The sequence below is a fragment of the Schistocerca nitens genome, chromosome 5 (genome assembly GCF_023898315.1).
Source record: "Schistocerca nitens isolate TAMUIC-IGC-003100 chromosome 5, iqSchNite1.1, whole genome shotgun sequence".
Lineage (NCBI taxonomy): Eukaryota > Metazoa > Arthropoda > Insecta > Orthoptera > Acrididae > Schistocerca > Schistocerca nitens.
In genome coordinates this window covers 301,108,014-301,128,485 of record NC_064618.1, presented here as the reverse complement: position 1 = coordinate 301,128,485, position 20,472 = coordinate 301,108,014, and positions in this window count along the sequence as shown.

The following is a 20,472-nucleotide window of genomic DNA, read 5'->3' as shown; positions in this document are numbered from 1 at the left end:
CAATCACTGTAATGGAACACTATATTAATGTACTGTGAAGGATCAGCTCATAGGATGTTATAGTGTGCCCAAATATAAGGTAAAATTTGACTGAACTCTTGTACCTACCGTGATTTATCCTTAGTCACATATCCACTTAGGGTCCCTCCCACGCTAAAGTGTTTGTCGAGTGTCCTTTATTGAAGGCATACTAAAATTAATATGGCAAGAGAGTGTGCTAAAATTAGTATTGTTTGTTGAAAGGATCTTACAAATATCTCAAACTTGTGTTTCCCTGCAGTAAAAGTTCAGAACTGCAACTGTTGAGAGTTATATGTTCATGCTTGCTAAGTACTTGTTTCTTTAGTGTATTGAAAGTGGATTTAGTTTACTCTGCTACAGTGGTCAAGATTAAGGGCCTTCTCCATTGAAAGTAGTTCAAATGCACCAAGTTACTTAATTATTGAAAGTTTCAATTACTCTTGCTATTCAAGTCAAATTCTGTACAATATTGGGTTCCTCTTGTGTATTAAAAGTGCATATTAATGTTGTAACAGGATCAACAGTTGTCCATTGTGCTTATGCTAGGTAACAAGTAACAGAAAAACCACCATCTATGAAAACAGTAACTTCTTTGTTAAAAGGACAATGAGAAGTAATTTGTTAGTGAACTCCATTTAATTTTCATTCTACGTAGAAAGGTGTTTGGTAGTGAGAGAATTAATCTATGTGCAGTAACTAAATTTGCTGTGATCCATATGTGTATTTCATGTCAGATAGGAATTTGTTTGAAAAGTAATACTAAACCTACGTCCAATTTACGATTCTACAGTGAATATTAATAGTAACGTTATTGACCATTCAGTTTGACTAAGTCCTCAAGATATAGTGTGTTTTGTTATCTTTTATATTTATGCAAATAGTCTGTTGTGACCTGTTAACTCCAACCTTAACATGAACATACCGTATTCAGGTGCCAGAGTTCATTTCACCCCCGTGTGGCAAAGTATAGGTTGTGTTTGTCCGTTAAAGTTACTCATACCTATTTTCTTGAACAAGAATGTCAATCATTCTCTTGCCTAATTACGCTGGTGACCGTTTTCTTTATTCTTTGAACAGTGTAGCTAGGTAAAATATTGTTTGTTACTGTTTAAATATTTACGTAATTCTGTCTTTCACTTCCGATGAGCCACCTCCGTTAGGTACAACACGGCCAACGTAACAAAATTCATCTCAGAGGGTAACACTGCTCTGTTGCTTTATACCATAATTGCTTTAATAAGATAGTTTTATTTCACGACCCGACTCCAACTTTAAGGCTATGGTATAACAATAGCGGACGTAAGTGTTATAAGTGGCTAACTTCCTTTATTATACATTGATCACCCAGAACTTTATGACCAACTACCCAACAGCCAGTACGTCCACCTTTCGCATGAATAACAGCGACACGCGTCATCGTATGGAAGCAATGAGGCCATGGTAGCCCGCCGGAGGGAGTTGGCACCACAAGTCACCTATTTCCCGTTAATTTTGGGGAGGGCGGCCATGATCTCAGACGCCACATTCAGTCACATCCAAAATGTGTTCAATCAGGTGCAGATATGGCGAGTTGGGGGACCAGCACGTCAATTGGAACTCGCCACTCCGTTCCTCGAACAACATCATTACACTGATGACATTGTGAAATGGCGTATTATCTTGCTGAAAATTGCCACTTCCGTCGGGAAACATGATCGTCACGAAGGAGTGTATGTGGTTAGTAACGAGTGTACGATTCTCCTTGGCCGTCAGGGTGCTTTCCATTAGCCCCACTGGACCATGGATGCCCACGTGAATGTTCCCCAGAGCGCAATGGAGCCGACGCCAGCTTGTCTCCGTCCCACAGTACCGGTGTCAAGGAGCTGTTCCATTGGAAGATAACGGATTCGCGCCCTCCCATGGAGATGATGAAGAAGGTATCGGGAGTCATCGGACCGTGCAACGCTCTGCCACTGCGCCAACGTCCAGCGCCAATGGTCACGTGTCCTTTTCAGTCGTAGCGGCCGACGTCGAGGTGTTAACATTGGCACAGGGATCAGTCGTCGGCTGTGGAGGTCCATCGTTAGGAGTGTTTGGTGCACTGTGTGTTCAGGCACACTTGTACTCTGCCCGGCATTAAAGTCTGATGTTAGTTCCACCACAGTTCGCCGCCTGTCCTGTTTTACCAGTTTGCCCAGCATGAAACGTCCGACATCTATAACGAGGTGTGGCCACCCAACCCCACGATGTCTGAACGTGGATCCACCTTGGTTTCGCCACGTGTTGAAGACACTCATCCCAGCACTCCTCGAAAACGCGACAAACCGTGCAGTTTCCGAAATGCTCGTGCCGAACCTCCGGGCCATCACAATCTGCCCTCGGCCAGACTCAGATAGATCGCGCGCCTTCCCCACTAGGCACGGACAGCACGCTCACTGATACTACATGCACCGAGTGTGTATCTTAACTCAGGGCTTAACAACTGGCCGGTTTTGAGCGCGAGTACTCGCGTCTGCTCAGGCACGTGCTCGCGAGCAGCTGCAAGGTCGTGGAGTAGGTAGGGAGAGGAGGGAGGGGAAATGCGCGCGCACGTTTTAATAGGGCCGCAGCGTGCCTATTGAATTCGCGCCGACTGTGTAACGTTTAAAGTGCTACGATCAGCTCTTAACAGTCACTTCGCTGGTTAAGAATCATGTGAAGTCGCCGTTGTGTAACCCCAACCATGCTTTCGCAGTTCAACCCCCATTGGGAGGAATTGTATCTGTTTACTGAAAAAGATGGTGTTGCAAAATGTTTAGTATGTCACAAAACGCTGAATTCTTTTACGAAATTTAATTTGCAGCGACATTATATGTCGTACCACGGGAAAGACTACGGACGTGGAAAATGTGATTGACCAGATCGTGCACAGGAAGTTATTAAACTTAAAAGGAAGCTATCCGAAGAAGATCTGGACGACGAAGAAAAATCAAGTGAGGCAGCTCTCAGAGTGGGTTACCAAATTGCTGTGCTTTTAGAAAAACCCCTGCGCCCCTTAACTGATGGCGATTTAATAAAAGAATGTTTGGTAGTTGCAGCGGAACATCTGTGTCCATCTCAAGTTGAACAGTTTCGGATTGTGCCATTATCTAACATGACCATTATGCGTCGCATACAGGACATAGCAGACGACGTCCAGTGCCAGCTTGCAAATATCTGTAAAGATTTTATGGCGTATTCTCTAGCTCTGGACGAAAGTGTTGATATCACTGGAACAGCGCAGCTTTCCATATTTATTAGAGGTGTTAATAGAGATCTTCAGGTGAGGGAGGAGCTCCTCGATGTAGTAGCCATGAAGAACACTACAACCGGAGGTGATATTTTAAGTACTGTTGAAGAAAGTGTTGAAAATATAGGATTGTCGTGGAATTCTTTAGTTTCAGTGTCTACAGATGGTAGAGGCATACACTAAGCTAATAAAATTATGTGGCACGTGTACATTCTCCTTTATTTGTTTCATTTGTCGCAGTAATAATTCGTGAGTGATATCCCTGCAGGTGGCCGCGGATTTACGTCGACTTGCGGCAGCTGTTGTGTACTCCACGTGACTCTCCCCACTCTCCGCTCTGGTCCGGTAGTGGGGGTAGCGTGCTCGCGCTGCTCCGTGCTCGCGCCTTGCTGCTCACAGCTTGCTCCGCGACCACGTATGTTGTGAAGCCCTGATCTAACTAGTAGTCATTCCTCGCCAGGTGGCGCTGTTATCGCCTGGAAGGGTTTCTAGCGATAGTGGATCGACGGTCAAAATGTATATTGAACCAAAGTAGCGCTTATTTCACGAAAATACAAGGAAATGCAGCAGAAACGTCCCACTCTAGTTGTGCAAAATGGACCTCAAGAAAAGGAGGTTGATACTGGCATGTAACAGTGTCCCATCGAATGAACGGTCTGTTCACGCCAAGCATATTCACATGGGCGACTCATTCGACTGGATGCACCAAAATTTTGGAGCAACATCAACCGAATTTCTCATGCTGCTTGGGTGAGGTCCATACAGAAAAGGAAAAAATATGCTCAGCTCCCTGGGGATTCTCGCCCCTCCTAATGACACTACTGCCGACAAACAGCAAAAACTTTCCTTCAGAGCAGACATGATCAGCACTCTTAACATAATAACAACGAAATAGTGTCAGAAAAATGAAAAAAATATCACAGGGCAATATATCACAGTTTTTCCCATCACCCGTTCACACCCCTTCATCCCTCTTTCCACGAAAATAATAAAAAATAGCAAAAGTACAGTATTCGTTCATCACTAGCTTAGGCATTCCAGAAACCAACTCAGACAACCACTGGAACCAAAAAGGACTCTAAACAGTCTTCCGTCAAGATAGAGAACATGACAAGGCATCATACTGCCTCCTTGATTTATATTAATATCGTAATGTGAGGATTAGTACCGTACCTCAAGCTTGTACGTAGATAAAATGTGTTAGCAACGTCAGAAAATAATACCAGGAATCCCAGTTCCAGGTAACCTAAATCAAGTAATTCACTAGGAGCCTAGTCTTGACCGGTGTCATTAATCAGACATTTTTGTTTCATTATGCAGAATCTGTGTTATACGCATCATGCGTGAACTGGTGCCCACCAGTCTCAAACTACACGATTATCACATCTTTTCTTTTAAATTCTTGGTGATTAAATAATTTGCTCAAAATGCGAGAGAGATTAATCTTGGAATTTCTTTTCTTTAAAAAAAATGATCATAAGTAATAAAATAATGTTCTCCTACACATCAGGATGTCACGATTGCAGTAGTAATGTGACATAAGGAAGGCTTATCTCTAGCAAATTTGCATCCAAAGGGTATCTTGTGAACTTGATGGATCACCAGAGCCTATCAACTTATGTCCTCTAACGTAGTATATAATGTCCCTTACTCTACAAAAGTCTGTTGGGTTGTTTGGGGGAAGAGAACAGACAGCGAGGTCATCGGTCTCATCAAATTGGGGAAGGACGGGGAAGCAAGTCAGCCGTGCCCATTCAAAGGAACCATCCCGGCATTTGCCTGGAGCGATTTAGTGAAATAACAGAAAACCGAAATCAGGATGGCCGGACGCGGGTTTGAACCGTCGTCCTCCCGAACGCGAGTCCAGTGTGCTAACCACTGCGCCACCCCGCTCGATAATAGTCTGTTACTTTGATTACTATTTACAAGTTATATAAAATATTAACCTGAGTGCAAAATGACACAAAAAATAATTAATCTGAAAATGAAAGCTAGTGGCATCTCAGTGGGCCAGATACAATTACTGTCTAGTAATTGTGAACTAGTGAGTATTAATTGTCAGCATATGTTACATCACACAGTGGTGGCATATGCCACCTGTTTACACTGCAAAATAAATCGGCGTGAAAATTTTTTACCGTTCTTGTGAGTAGCATGTTCAGAAAGGGTGGCAGAATCCAAATTAGACAACGTATTCTGGCAATGCAGGTTGATGATCGTACAAAAGTCACACAGAGGGAAGAAAAGTTGCTAACATAAGTACGGTCGATATCGCTCAATGCTCCATTGGTATCAGCTGGTATCTGACAGCTCCTTCAAACATCTCGGCGCGTATACACTGGCATAATCTGTAACTGGCGATAGGCCGAAAACCTGGTAATAATATCAGCTGGAGCGCATCTGCGACTACACCGAGCATAAAGTCTATAATTCCTCCTCATGCTACACATATGAAGTCACTTTTCATGACACAATACAACTATCTACACCCTTCAAAACTCTAATACAACTAGCAGAAATTAATGATTTCCCCAAAGAACAATATTCTATCTCACAAAAACTTGCCTCACAAAACTCTAGGAAAAGAAGTCAGAAGAAAATGAGTCGAGGCACCATGAGAAAAATAAATTATTAGGGGAACAATTCGAGTATATCATATTTTGTTATTTCATCTGATGCTACCTTGAAGTTCCTGAAAGAGATTTAAAACACGTTTCGGCAGGATAGGCTGACGGCTCAATGGTTGTAATCACACTTTACTATCTAAAACAAACATTTGTAAAACAGGCATTAGAGTCGTGCCAGGGTATACATAAAATCGGGGAACACTTTTAATTATTTATTGCACAAGAACCAATCATTGTACAGATATCATAAATATGTCATTTTGAAGAGAAACCCTGATTTTTTTTTTCATGTATGCCGCCACAGCGTAGTTTGGTACATCTACATCTACATTTATACTCCGTAAGCCACCCAACGGTGTGTGGCGGAGGGAGGAGATAATTTGCCGATAGTCAGCGCTAGTCGCAAACATGGCGAGTTCAGGTGCGGAGCTTGCTTTCTGTGTGTTGGAGTTCGTACTTGGACATGTTGCAGCAATCGCTGATGCCTCAAATGCAGTCGGACTCTCTGTTCATCTTTCAGCAGAACGGGGCTCCAACCCATTTTCATCGTGAAGTTCGTGGGTACCTCACCATGGAGGTGCCGCATAGATGGACCGGCTGTGCTACAGAAGGGGACAGCTCCCCGATCACCAGATCTCACTCCGTGTGACTTTTTTCTTTGGGGACACATAAAGATTGGTGTATGTATCGCCTCTACCACGTGATGCAGAACAGCTCCGGGACGGAATACGGGAAGCGACTGACACAGTCGACGATGCCATGCTGGGACGGGTATGGCGAGAATTCGATCACCGTATTGACGTCTGCCGGGTCACTCATGGTTCGCATATCGAATGTATCGAATGTTTGTAAAAAGAAAAATAAAATAAAAAATAAAAAAACTTTCAGAGTGTCTCTTCAAAATGCAATATGTAAGACCTCTGTACAATTACAATGTTTAGTTCTTGTGCAATAAATAATTAAAGTGTTCCCTGACTTTATGTACACCCTATATATACAAACTACTGTAAACAAAAGAAAAATCGTGCAAAATGTTAACTGCTAAACACAAACAAATGCTATTACCAATATTAATATCTATGACGGGACACATTGTTTCTTCAGTGTTGCCAATCTTGGCTAATATGAAATCTCTGACCTAATATGAAGTCTCTGACCTAATATGAATATGAAGTCTCAACATATGCAGAGTATAGACTTGGCTCCTGTCTGTCCTTATCTTATACGTATTCTCGAGTCATGCTTATTGACTACGGTCCGGAGCTGGATTTCGAATTTCTTCTTCCTATTGCGTTTTCCCGCTCCCTTTGCTGACCTTGCATACCATTTCCTGAATCCATCTCTCGCCGTAGTATCTGGGTGTCTGATTTCTACCAGTTACTTCTCTGATTTTGAGGCCGACTGCCATTGCTACTTTCACCTACAGTACCACATTTGCTCTCATTCTCCCATGCGCTGCTGCACTGACGTCATTCCGTTTCTGCAATCGCTCTCCTATTATCCCACATGTATTCATTGAAATCTTCCAGATGAATTTGAATGCCTCCGTATCACTCTTTTCATCCCAGAGCGGGGATGTCTTAAGTTATATTGGCACTGTGTTTATAGACAGTTGTATCAGCTCGCCTCTGTTGTGTGGGTGGTGAAGATGCTGAGCCAGTTTTAGGATCTTACCGAAATACACTCCAGGAAATGGAAAAAAGAACACATTGACACCGGTGTGTCAGACCCACCATACTTGCTCCGGACACTGCGAGAGGGCTGTACAAGCAATGATCACACGCACGGCACAGCGGACACACCAGGAACCGCGGTGTTGGCTGTCGAATGGCGCTAGCTGCGCAGCATTTGTGCACCGCCGCCGTCAGTGTCAGCCAGTTTGCCGTGGCATACGGAGCTCCATCGCAGTCTTTAACACTGGTAGCATGCCGCGACAGCGTGGACGTGAACCGTATGTGCAGTTGACGGACTTTGAGCGAGGGCGTATAGTGGGCATGCGGGAGGCCGGGTGGACGTACCGCCGAATTGCTCAACACGTGGGGCGTGAGGTCTCCACAGTACATCGATGTTGTCGCCAGTGGTCGGCGGAAGGTGCACGTGCCCGTCGACCTGGGACCGGACCGCAGCGACGCACGGATGCACGCCAAGACCGTAGGATCCTACGCAGTGCCGTAGGGGACCGCACCGCCACTTCCCAGCAAATTAGGGACACTGTTGCTCCTGGGGTATCGGCGAGGACCATTCGCAACCGTCTCCATGAAGCTGGGCTACGGTCCCGCACACCGTTAGGCCGTCTTCCGCTCACGCCCCAACATCGTGCAGCCCGCCTCCAGTGGTGTCGCGACAGGCGTGAATGGAGGGACGAATGGAGACGTGTCGTCTTCAGCGATGAGAGTCGCTTCTGCCTTGGTGCCAATGATGGTCGTATGCGTGTTTGGCGCCGTGCAGGTGAGCGCCACAATCAGGACTGCATACGACCGAGGCACACAGGGCCAACACCCGGCATCATGGTGTGGGGAGCGATCTCCTACACTGGCCGTACACCACTGGTGATCGTCGAGGGGACACTGAATAGTGCACGGTACATCCAAACCGTCATCGAACCCATCGTTCTACCATTCCTAGACCAGCAAGAGAACTTGCTGTTCCAACAGGACAATGCACGTCCGCATGTATCCCGTGCCACCCAACGTGCTCTAGAAGGTGTAAGTCAACTACCCTGGCCAGCAAGATCTCCAGATCTGTCCCCCATTGAGCATGTTTGGGACTGGATGAAGCGTCGTCTCACGCGGTCTGCACGTCCAGCACGAACGCTGGTCCAACTGAGGCGCCAGGTGGAAATGGCATGGCAAGCCGTTCCACAGGACTACATCCAGCATGTCTACGATCGTCTCCATGGGAGAATAGCAGCCTGCATTGCTGCGAAAGGTGGATACACACTGTACTAGTGCGGACATTGTGCATGCTCTGTTGCCTGTGTCTATGTGCCTGTGGTTCTGTCAGTGTGATCATGTGATGTATCTGACCCCAGGAATGTGTCAATAAAGTTTCCCCTTCCTGGGACAATGAATTCACGGTGTTCTTATTTCAATTTCCAGGAGTGTACTTTGAATAAGACGAAAGAGTGTTTCTGCGAGTGACAGAGCTTTTATGATGCTTGGTCACACCCTACTTTGTTCCGCAGCAGAGTAGTGAACTTCATAATTGAGGTCAAAATTCTGCGAATTATTTATATATTTCGTGTATGATGACAGAGATATATTGACAAGTATTTACGACAAATATATAAGTTTCTATACAGATACACACAATCTCAAGTTGGTTCGGAGCTTTAAGTCCAGGTCGGGAAACCAGTCAGAAGCCTCTGCAGACAAATTTTGAAGTCTTTTATCGCGACTATGAATCGGCTGACATTCAAATGTTATGTGATGTACCGTTTGCTGGTGTTCAACGCAGTTGCATTCAGGGAAGGACTTCCGTCCACACTGATGCAGCATTACTCCAGAACTGCCCCTGTCAGTTATGATCCGATACGGTATACACCAGTGTCGTTCGGGTAGATGAAAACCTGCTGGTCGCTCCCAGGGAGACTTGACTAGTTGGTGATGCTTCATGGAAGATTACTCCTGCCACTGATTGTTCCAGACTTCTTACATGTCGAAGTTAGTGTACGGCAAGCCGATTACAGTGCACCACGATTGTTTTCTATACATGAAATTCCTAAATAAATTGGTAATTCTGGGTTGGTGACGGAGGAAAGATACCCAAAGTGGCTCCTCTCAGGAGCCCCCAAGTTCGTAAGATTGGACCTTCAGTACCAAATTATCAACTGAACATAGAAGGCATGAGCGGGATAATGTTTATCCGGAACACTGAAATAACATCAAACTGCTATCGCCTTACACCAAGAAATCCACGTAGGAGACAATCTGCAACTTTTTGGCAGAGGAACGATTCTAGGCTTTGAGCTTTTAACTGCTACAATCATCCTAAATACGGCTTGGCAACTTACATAAGAAATTCTGCGAAGATTGTACAGTGTCTTATGATTGTTTAAAATCCTTTGATTAAATTCTCTGACGTTTCTTGGAATTGGCCAGGAGTTCAGCACTGTGTTTTTAAGCTGCCAAAGCCGAGTTTTAAAATGCAACTCTCCACCTGCGGTGTAAGAGAAGAATTTCTTCAGCGAAAAGGTGTGCTTGTCTTCAATGTTCTGCATATTGGTGACTAGACCCCAATGCCGCACTCAGCTCCCTCGCAATGCGCTATCTTTCCGCGCCAAATATTCCGCTCATTATTCCTCCTCTGAAGTTAATGGGGCGGTTAAACACTAGATTTTCAGGGAGCAGAAATGTCCTCTCGACTCCCACTTCCGGTCGCAGGTTCGAATCCTGCCTCGGGCATGGATGTGTGTGATGTCCTTAGGTTAGTTAGGTTTAACTAGTTCTAAGTTCTAGGTGACTGATGACCTCAGAAGTTAAGTCCCATAGTGCTCAGAGCCGTTTGAATCCCACTTCGTCGTCTCCAGCCAGTGCTGGGTCTCGTTTAAGTTTTAAGATTTATTTTCCTCAACACCACCAGTCTTCTCTGTTGCAACTATTTTCCGTCTCCGTGTAATTATCTCCATTGCTCTCTACGCGACAGTTTAGGTTCGTCTGGGCAGAGAGCGCCAGAAGACAGGTGTTACTGCGTATGCGCTTCTACGATGACGTAGGAACCCGTGATCGGTGTTTGCTCCACTCATACGCTTTTCGTCACATTTCTGTTTGTAATTTCGTTCGTGGTAGTGCGTCAAGTGGTCATGCGTAGCACTGCGGCATGTTAAGTGGAGACATGCGGAGTTGTACTTGGAGCAATTGCTTTATCATATCCTATACAGATAAGGAATGCAAAATAAGGAAGCAGTTCTTGAAGTAATACTCATTTCAAAACTAGACTCCACTGCTCAGGGTACCCTAATATTTTTCTATGTGGTGACTTTAACTTAGATCTTTTTTTATTCGCACTCTGCAATGTTGTTATGTAGCATTTGCAATCAGGTTTACATCTACACAGCACTGCAAAAAGCTAGTAAGAAGGAAACTAATTTATCCCAAAAATAAGAAAGGGAAAAAAAAGAAAAATGCAGCTCATTGTGTAGCCGACTCTAGAACAAGGGACAATAAATTATTTCGTGACTATTTCAAACTGTATAAAAATTAACAAGGTTATCTGTGAGGCCAAGAAATTGAACTGGCAGTTTATATTCTACTCTAGGAATAAACATAAAGCCATGTTGGGAGTTAAAATGATAAAACACGGTGTGTTTACCATAGAATGGCGTTCCATAAATTTATGATGTAAACAACATAAATTAGTAAATAACATCAAGCCTAGAGGAAATACTAGACAAGTGTCTTGATATCGAGAAACACTGTGTTTGACGGTGGACAGATTTGTCAAATCCTGTTAAAGCTGTCAATATATTTGAAAAAAAAATCTAATTCAATAGTACGAGCAAATTTCTCTGCTTAGTCAGCTTCAAGTGAATATTTAAGTATGTTCGTACGTGTATAGCATTAAGAGATCTTACAACGTCATAAAAGAAACAGGACATCAGAATCTAAAAATGTTCAAATATGTGTCAAATCTTATGGGACTTAACTGCTAAGGTCATCAGTCCCTAAGCTTACACACTACTTAACCTAAATTATCCTAAGGACAAACACACACACCCATGCCCGAGGGAGGACTCGAACCTCCGATGGGACCAGCCGCACAGTCTATGACTGCAGCTCCTGAGACCGCTCGGCTAATCCCGCGCGGCATCAGAATCTACTCCAAGTGCATCGGAATTTCGTACACCATATCAAAAAGCATAATTCGACTGAAAGTGCACATTTGTACGTCCAGATTCACACTGAAGCATCTGATATTGAGGTTTTCTGTGTGGTTTTCGGGATACCAATTTTCTTGGCGTGCTAGTACTGTATTATCTCATGTTTGGTTCTTTACTATGATATAACGCTATATGTGTCAGAAAACGAAAATGTGCACTTGAAACTGATCGAACAGTTGAATTTCGTTTCAAATAAATTGACTGCCTGGGCGGAAAAGAAGTAAATTTCTTTAGCAAATGGACAAAAATAGCCTCATTAGTCTGCAAGATGCCTAAAGTGCTCAAACCAACCTTGCTGTTGCTAACGAAGGGAAAGTTTGCATTTCAAGTATAAATAATCCCTGGATTCTGGTTTCCTTGCCACAAGGCTAAAAGTGGAAAAATCCTGTCTTTTGTGGGCAACCTGCTCTCTCAATAGGCGTCAGGAGTATACGTCCGGCCCGCATCTCGTGGTCGTGCGGTAGCGTTCTCGCTTCCCACGCCCAGGTTCCCGGGTTCGATTCCCGGCGGGGTCAGGGATTTTCTCTGCCTCGTGATGGCTGGGTGTTGTGTGCTGTCCTTAGGTTAGTTAGGTTTAGGTAGTTCTAAGTTCTAGGGGACTGATGACCATAGATGTTAAGTCCCATAGTGCTCAGAGCCATTTGAACCATTTTTTTAGTATACGTCCGACAGTCTTCCGGCTTGGGGATTTCCTTACAGTAAACTGGGGAATCGAGCTTTACTTCATACCAGAATGGTTCCGCTATTCTTTCCGGGCGCGCATTGTGTCCGAAGGCGATGGGATAACTTGGCCGGTCTCGCTCTTCCGGCTTGGCCCAGGGAATGTACGCGTTCACGGCCGTACAGCAAGCTCTGCTTCCCGACGTGATTCACCGCCTGTATCTAATTGCAACTTCAAGTGAAATAAATCAATACACTTGTTGTAGCTGGGATTCGCAGTCATAAAAAACTTTTTGAAGGACATCATCTTTACGCCAATGACTGCAATAAGTTTTATTACACACTATTGTAATTTCGGCCTTAGGTTTAAGCCATGTCAACGTAATGTAAGCTGACACAACGACATTATCACTTGATAATGGCCTAAGGCCGAAATTGCAATAGTGTGTGAAACCTTCCCGTCTCCTCTATATTTCTTTTGTTACGCAACCTTCCCTTCTACAATAACCTATGAAACCTTCCCTTAGAATTTCTATCTCTTGCTTAATAATAACAAATGAAATCTTCCCTTTGAAATTAATTCTCTTTCTCAATAATAATAAGTGCAATCTTCGCATACAAATTTAAATGCTGCTTATGAAAAGTGATTTGCTGATTATTTCGACGAAACGTAGAATGTGTCGTCGTCGTGGCCCTCAGTCGTTACCTGCAATAACCCAAAACTGTTCCTTACCTTTTTTGCTGTTACTGGATCGCCATTTGACTGCTGCATCGAACTGCGACATGAATTTACTTACTCTGTTTTACTATACTCTATTGGCTGCTGGTGGGCTGTCATGATAAGTAGCTGTATTTATTACCAAAGCTGACGTTATTCTTTAACAGCAAAGCTGACGTTATTCTTTAATTAATTTGGCTGAAGTTACGTAATTCATAGTTAAACTTTCTCTTGACAACAATAAAATTTTGCAAAGTTTTACGTTGGTGGTTTTTGGGATGGATTATAATCAGTAATGCAATATTGCTGGCAAAAATTAATTATATTCTGTAAACGATGCTTCAAATATTTACTGTTGGCAATGAAATGACTTTACAAACGTTCAAATGGGACTTACTTTTTACAATAATCTTACAACTAGCGTTGCGCAAACATACCTTCAGTAGTCTTGAGTTTCATAAAAAAAAAACCAATAATATTAGATCCTCTTATGATAATAGTTAACTGATGTCTCTGTACATCCGTTTATAATCTCTTGTAAATCATAGCTGGTGGCTGGCGGGCACACCGCTCCTCTCAACCTCTTGCTTCAGACCTGCTACCGACTCGCTTCACATTTCGCTTACTACTGACTTCCTACGATCGCTAAAGTGCGGTCTCTCCAGCCAACAATACTTTGGTGCAGACATTCCATGCTACCACAATTATTTCCAAACTGACAAATATTAATTATTCCTACTTAATCATATTAATAAAATATAAACATCTTTCATAAACTGTGGTTTGACAATAGACAATAGAAATATACACGTCTTACATGTGTAATAAAACTGGGCAGAACAACTAGAGAAAGAAGAGAGAAAAATACTGAGAAAAATACTAGGTCCGAAAAGAGGTGGAGAGAGGTGGATGCGAAGATCTAGGGAAGAATTGTACCGGAACATGGGAACAATATCCGGGGAAATCAGACTCAAAAGGGCAAGGTTTGCTGGACATGTAGTTAGGATGAGTATGGACAGAATGACGAAGAGATTGTGGGAAACAACAGGGAGGACAAGGGGAAAGACAGGAACCAAGTGGGTTGTTGAACTTCGGAAGGACTGGTTGAAATTGGGGATCAAGGTCGAAGGAAAAGAAAACTGGAGGAACAAATATACACCGACCAATAGGCCGGAGATCAATTACAGAGAGGAATACAGGAAAAGATTAGAGTGTCACCAGTGGAGCCGACAGGAGAAACGGAAACTGAAGATCTCGGAAGAAGAGCGGGAGAGAAGAAGAGGAAGAATGAAGAGGTTCTGGGAGAAGAAGAGGAAAATGCAGTCCACGAAGGGGCTACCCGTGGTCCTACAGAGACCGTAACGCAAGAAGAAGAAGTAATAAAACTTGTAACAGTCACTGGCGTAAAGATGATGTCCTTTGAAATAAATGAATCGTAATACTCTGTACTCTATCTGTAAGTGATTTCCTACTAAGCGGGATTGCATGCCATTCATCTCAGTTTCGTATAGCTTCATAGTACTGGAGCAGAATAATACTCTGATACGTGGAGTTACTATTAGGAATAACCGCGACTCCACACCAAGTGCTGCGACGCAGTAATCTGTCCTTCATCAAAGTCACTTATGTCAGTGGGGTAAAGGGATAAAGTTATAAACGAATCTTGGAACCAGCAGAAGAGCGTCATGACGAAACCAGGGCACCGCCAAGTCATTCGCAGCCCCTTGACGGGACCGCATAGTCAACAACTACGCACCACTTGCCACCGAAGCGTAACTTAGCTTGCAGGAGTATTGCAACCCAATTACAAGAAACGGGGGACATCGGCCAGAAGACTCGGCCTGACACGCTAGGCGATGTTAACAGCACAAATCAACACTGAGGAGCAGTAGGGCCTACTCTAGGACGCGCGAACCATCCCGTCATCGTCGAACAGCTGGACAGTTTTCAAGTAACTTCCGGGAATTCAGCCATCTAACACTTTCAGCGACCGCCGATATTTCGGCGGCAGAACACCCCGCCATTTTCAAGGCAAACTGCAACGGACAGGCGACGTACACGCAAATTTAAAACCTCGTTTCTCGGACTGATGCAGGGAAGATAACACACACTGAACACTAGTGCCACCAAAGATGACCAAAGTCGGAGATAGTGAGACTACGAACTCGCAGGTGAGGTAGCATTGACTCTGTCTCTCTGTTTTTTGACAAGGGAGATAGCCGGATTCCAAACGAGTTTAAACAAAAACCTCCATCCCTGTTAACGAGGTTGCTCGCTAATTTAATCTCAACTGCCTCCTTAATAACACTGTCCCAATAACTGGACGTGCATGCCAATATCTCGGTGTTATTATATAACATGGAGTGACCAGTATCCAAGAATGTTAGGCAATAAATAGCAGATCTACTTGGCTGCTGTAATCGTGTGTGCCGTTTATGCTTAGTACATCGGTCGTCCACGGTCCTGATAGTGATGTGATGTCGAGCCTGCAGACATTCCTGCCTCAGCCGGGACACGAACCGCTGCTGGGGCCCAAGTTCCTGGGTCCCAGGGGCAACTCCGCATTTGGCACTACAGGAGGTTTCAACCATCTCTGCCCTCACCGGGTTACCAACAGAAGACCACTACGCCCCAAGCCAAGGAGCGTGTCGCAGCCCCACCTCCCTATAGCAGAGGTGTACATATTCCCACTTTCAATTTGCCCAGACTTGCCTGTTTGCCAGGTAGGCAAGTTGCCGCACGTTACCAGCAGAACAGGCTCGTTGCTTTGCTGCCATCCAAGCCAAACTATGTCCAGTCCAAGTAAGTTGGAGGAATGTTGCTTGCCTCGCGGTCTTCCCACCGAGCTATGCTACGAAATAGTTTATTCTGTTCTCTTTCATTGGAGTGTTATGAGTAGGGCTGGGAAGTTGATGAAAAGTTCTTTTTTACCCGAGTATCACAAGACGAGACCCTATATAATACACTCATTTTGTATCGTTATAAGCCACAAAATGGAGGATTTTGTGTTTTTTATCTTTCCGACGATTTTCGGGCTTATTTATTTCAAAAATAGTTCAAATGGCTCTGAGCACTATGGGACTTAACTGCTGAGGTCATGAGTCCCCTAGAACTTAGAACTACTTAAACCTAACTAACCTAAGGACATCACACACATCCATTCCCGAGGCAGGATTCGAACCTGCGACTGTAGCGGTCGCACGGTTCCAGACTGTAGCGCTTAGAACCGCTGGGCCACCCCGGCCGGCTTATTTATTTGTCTTTAGATTTGGTCGATTTTGTCTGCAATATCACGTTCTTTCGACTAGTACTGGCTATTCTCAATCTGAAGCATCATGTCACCTCTAATACGTGTTTTCTGTAGTAAGCAGAACCATCTCTGAAAATCGAGATCCTTTGCACCTAAGAACCTGAAGATCAGTATTATACTGCGACGCCAACTAAAGTAAGGTTTTGCAAGTATAGTTTCTGTAACCTTAGTTATACCAATTTTAATGACTTTTTGCAGGATGGCAGAGTGGCCAAAATATTTCATTCTAAATTCCCCGAACGCATGTTGGCAAACACCAAATTCGTTTTTCACTTTGTCTTAATCTGAAAAATACATGTCTAAAAGATTAAGCTTTTCATTAATACGAGTATTATGCCGTTTCCGTATCGCGTTGCATACCTCCATAACTTTGTATTTTTAATTTGCTTTACGTTTTCCGCCCTGCTTTTCAGGCTTTAGGTCATTTATAAGTTATTTTTCTAAGAATTTTTTGGCAATGTATAGATCTTGAGCTTCTGAACACTAGATATGAGACTCTTGTTAATATATTGTAAAAATGCGAGAATGAAATTACTTTTCGGAACGCATGGGGGACTTAACACAAAATGTTGGATTGAATATTTTATTTTGCAGAAGCGATTAAAATATTTACAAAATATCCTTCAGCTCCATTAACGAATTATTTAAGTCAAACCAGATCCTTCTAAAAAAAATTTCATTAGCGTCGTCTTTCAAAGTGTTTATGGAGTGTGGAAAAAGGTGATAAAGTTTAAAAACGTGTGGTAAGGTACTGGAGGATCCCGAGAGAGTGCTTAGCAATATTTCACGCAATTTGCATTGCTGGTCACCTACCGACATTTTCCCCTCGTGCTGGACTTGAGCGCTGTTACGTAACTGATCCACGTTCCCCAATTCCTAATTTCTATTGTCTCCCTTAAGTTTGATTTGTTCATTTTGCTGCTCCCTCCATTACGTTAACTGAGCTTACCAACACGAACATATACCTGCCAGTCGGACACTTAGCGCTACCTGTTGTCAGATGAAGCACGCTGAATGGATCCCGTGAAACTTGCCCGAGTTGGTCTGATTTAAACACTGTGCTTCAGTACCCAAGTACTCTTGGGCTTCTGTTGCGACAGATTGAGCTGCTTTAATGGTTGCGGCGGAGAGAGGGATGTGGATGGATATGGTGTTATGGGCACCCAACAGTGTAGTCTTTAGCGCCCGAACGGAAACAACAACGGACGAGTGTCACTAAAAGGCAGCAAGTGCAGAAATAGGATTAAAATTATAGGTGAAAGTCTACAGAGGCAGTTTGCACGTCAACAGTAGCAAAGAGGAAAGCAGCACATAATGAGGAGAACTGCAAGAGAACGGAGGGGAAGGGGTAAAATGAAAGACATAGCGCATGTTTGGAACTGGCCTATTACAAGAATAAAAAAGGAGTGGTAAGCCACTCGGCAACACACTAAAAATTCCAACCTAAAATTCTACGCTGAAGCCCAGAAACATCACAGTACCTTAAAACTTTCTTGACACTCGCGCGGAGAGAGGGGTAAAGTAGGCTGGAAGGATAATTCGTACACCTGTACCATGTAGCCGCCGCCGTACAATTATACAAGGTGGTCCATTGATCGTGACCGGGCCAAATATCTCACGAAATAAGCGTCAAACGAAAGAACTACAAAGAACGAAACTTCTCTAGCTTGAAGGGGGAAACCACATGGCGCTATGGTTGGCCCGCTAGATGGCGCTGCCACAGGTCAAACGGATATCAACTGCGTTTTTTTAAATAGGAACACCCATTTTTTATTACATGTTCGTGTAGTACGTAAAGAAATATGAATGTTTTAGTTGGTCCACTTTTTTCGCTTTCTGATAGATGGCGCTATAATAGTCACAAACATATGGCTCACAATTTTAGAAGAACAGTTGGTAACACGTAAGATACAGAACGTCGGTACGTTTGTACATTTTACTTCTGTTGGTCCAATGTGATACATGTATCTTTGTGAACTTATCATTTCTGAGAACGCATGCTGTTACAGCGTGATTACCTGTAAATACCACATTCATGCAATAAATGCTCAAAATGTTATCCGTCAACCTCAATGCATTTGGCAATACGTGTAACGACATTCCTCTCAACAACGAGTAGTTGGCCTTCCGTAATGTTCGCACATGCATTGACGATGCGCTGACGCATGTTGTCAGGCGTTGTCGGTGGATCACGATGGCAAATATCCTTCAACTTTCCGCACAGAAAGAAATCCGGGGACGTCAGATCCGGTGAACGTGCGGGCCATGGTATGGTGCTTCGACGACCAATCCACCTGTCATGAAATATACTATTCAATACCGCTTCAACCGTATGCGAGCTATGTGTCGGACATCCATCATGTTGCAAGTACATCGCCATTCTGTCATGCTGTGAAACATCTTATAGTAACATCGGTAGAACATTACGTAGGAAATCAGCATACATTGCACCATTTAGATTGCCATCGATAAAATGGGGGCCAATTATCCTTCCTCCCATGATGCCGCACCATACATTAACCCGCCAAGGTCGCTGATGTTCCACTTGTCGCAGCCATCGTGGATTTTCCGTTGCCAATAGTGCATATTATGCCGGTTTACGTTACCGCTGTTGGTGAATGACGCTTCGTCGCTAAATAGAACGCGTGCAAAAAATATGTGATCGTCCCGTAATTTCTCTTGTGCCCAGTGGCAGAACTGTACACGAGGTTCAGAGTCGTCGCCATGCAATTCCTGGTGCATAGAAATATGGCACGGGTGCAATCGATGTTGATATAACATTCTCAACAGCGACGTTTTGATATTCCCTATTCTTGCGCAATTTGTCTGCTACTGGTGTGCGGATTAGCCGCGACAGCAGCTAAAACACCTACTTGGGCATCATTATTTGTTACAGGTCGTGGTTGACGTTTCACATGTGACTGAACACTTCCTGTTTCCTTAAATAACGTAAATATCCGGCTAACGGTCCGGACACTTGGATGATGTCCAGGATACCGAGCAGCATACATAGCACACGCCCATGGGGCAATTTGATCACAATAGCCATACGAATACGTAATAAAAATGGGAGTTCCTATTTAAAAAAAAAACGCAGTTGATATCCGTTTGACCTATGGCAGCGCCATCTAGTGGGTCTACCATAGCGCCATTTGATTTCCCCCTTCATGCTAGACGAGTTTCGTTCTTTGTAATTTTTTCGTTTGACGCTTATTTCGTGAGATATTTGGCCCGGTTACTATCAATGGACCACCCTGTATATCAGCGGGAACGCCATCGTAAATGTTGGTTTGTTATCCTCCGTACTAACCAAGTCTCACAAATATGGCTTTATTCGCAACCTATGAGCATTAAGCCTCTCAGGACTCCACAAGCCACGGAACACTGGTGTGTGCGATACAGACTAGAAATACAACAAGAGGTTCAGTCAGTGCTGCTCCGGGAGGATGAAGGCGCGGGTTGCCGGTAGACGGAGCAACGGAGACCTTGCGTGGCATGTGAACGCTTCTTACCGGCGGCCTCTAGTGGCCGTTCCGCGGTGACACAGCTGGCCGTTCCGCGGTGACACAGCTGGCGGGTCATTTAGGGGCACCAGCCCATCGACTCACTCTTATACCCACCAGTAGTCGGAAACAGCGATATCCGGAAGTTCTCGACCCATTGCTTTGAAATTTTAACACAACGTTGAATTCTAATACGGCTGTGTTTTTAGGTACCTTCTTCTTTAATACATGTCTATTTTCAATGTACAGGGTGAAAATTTCAAGTTGACAAACCAGAATAATTCGAAAAATAAGCTTCACACGAAAAGATGTGTAGAATCCAAAGTCGATTATTTTCGAGGGGGACATCTGCTGGTGCTAAAGCTAGCCAGCCACCCCAGCCCCCTGGGGGTGAGGCGGCAGGCAACTTTAAAATTTCAAATGGGAACCCCCCCCCCCATTTTTTTTTTTTTTGCAGAATCAGATACTACATAAAAACACAACGTACATTTTGTCTTAAACATTTGTT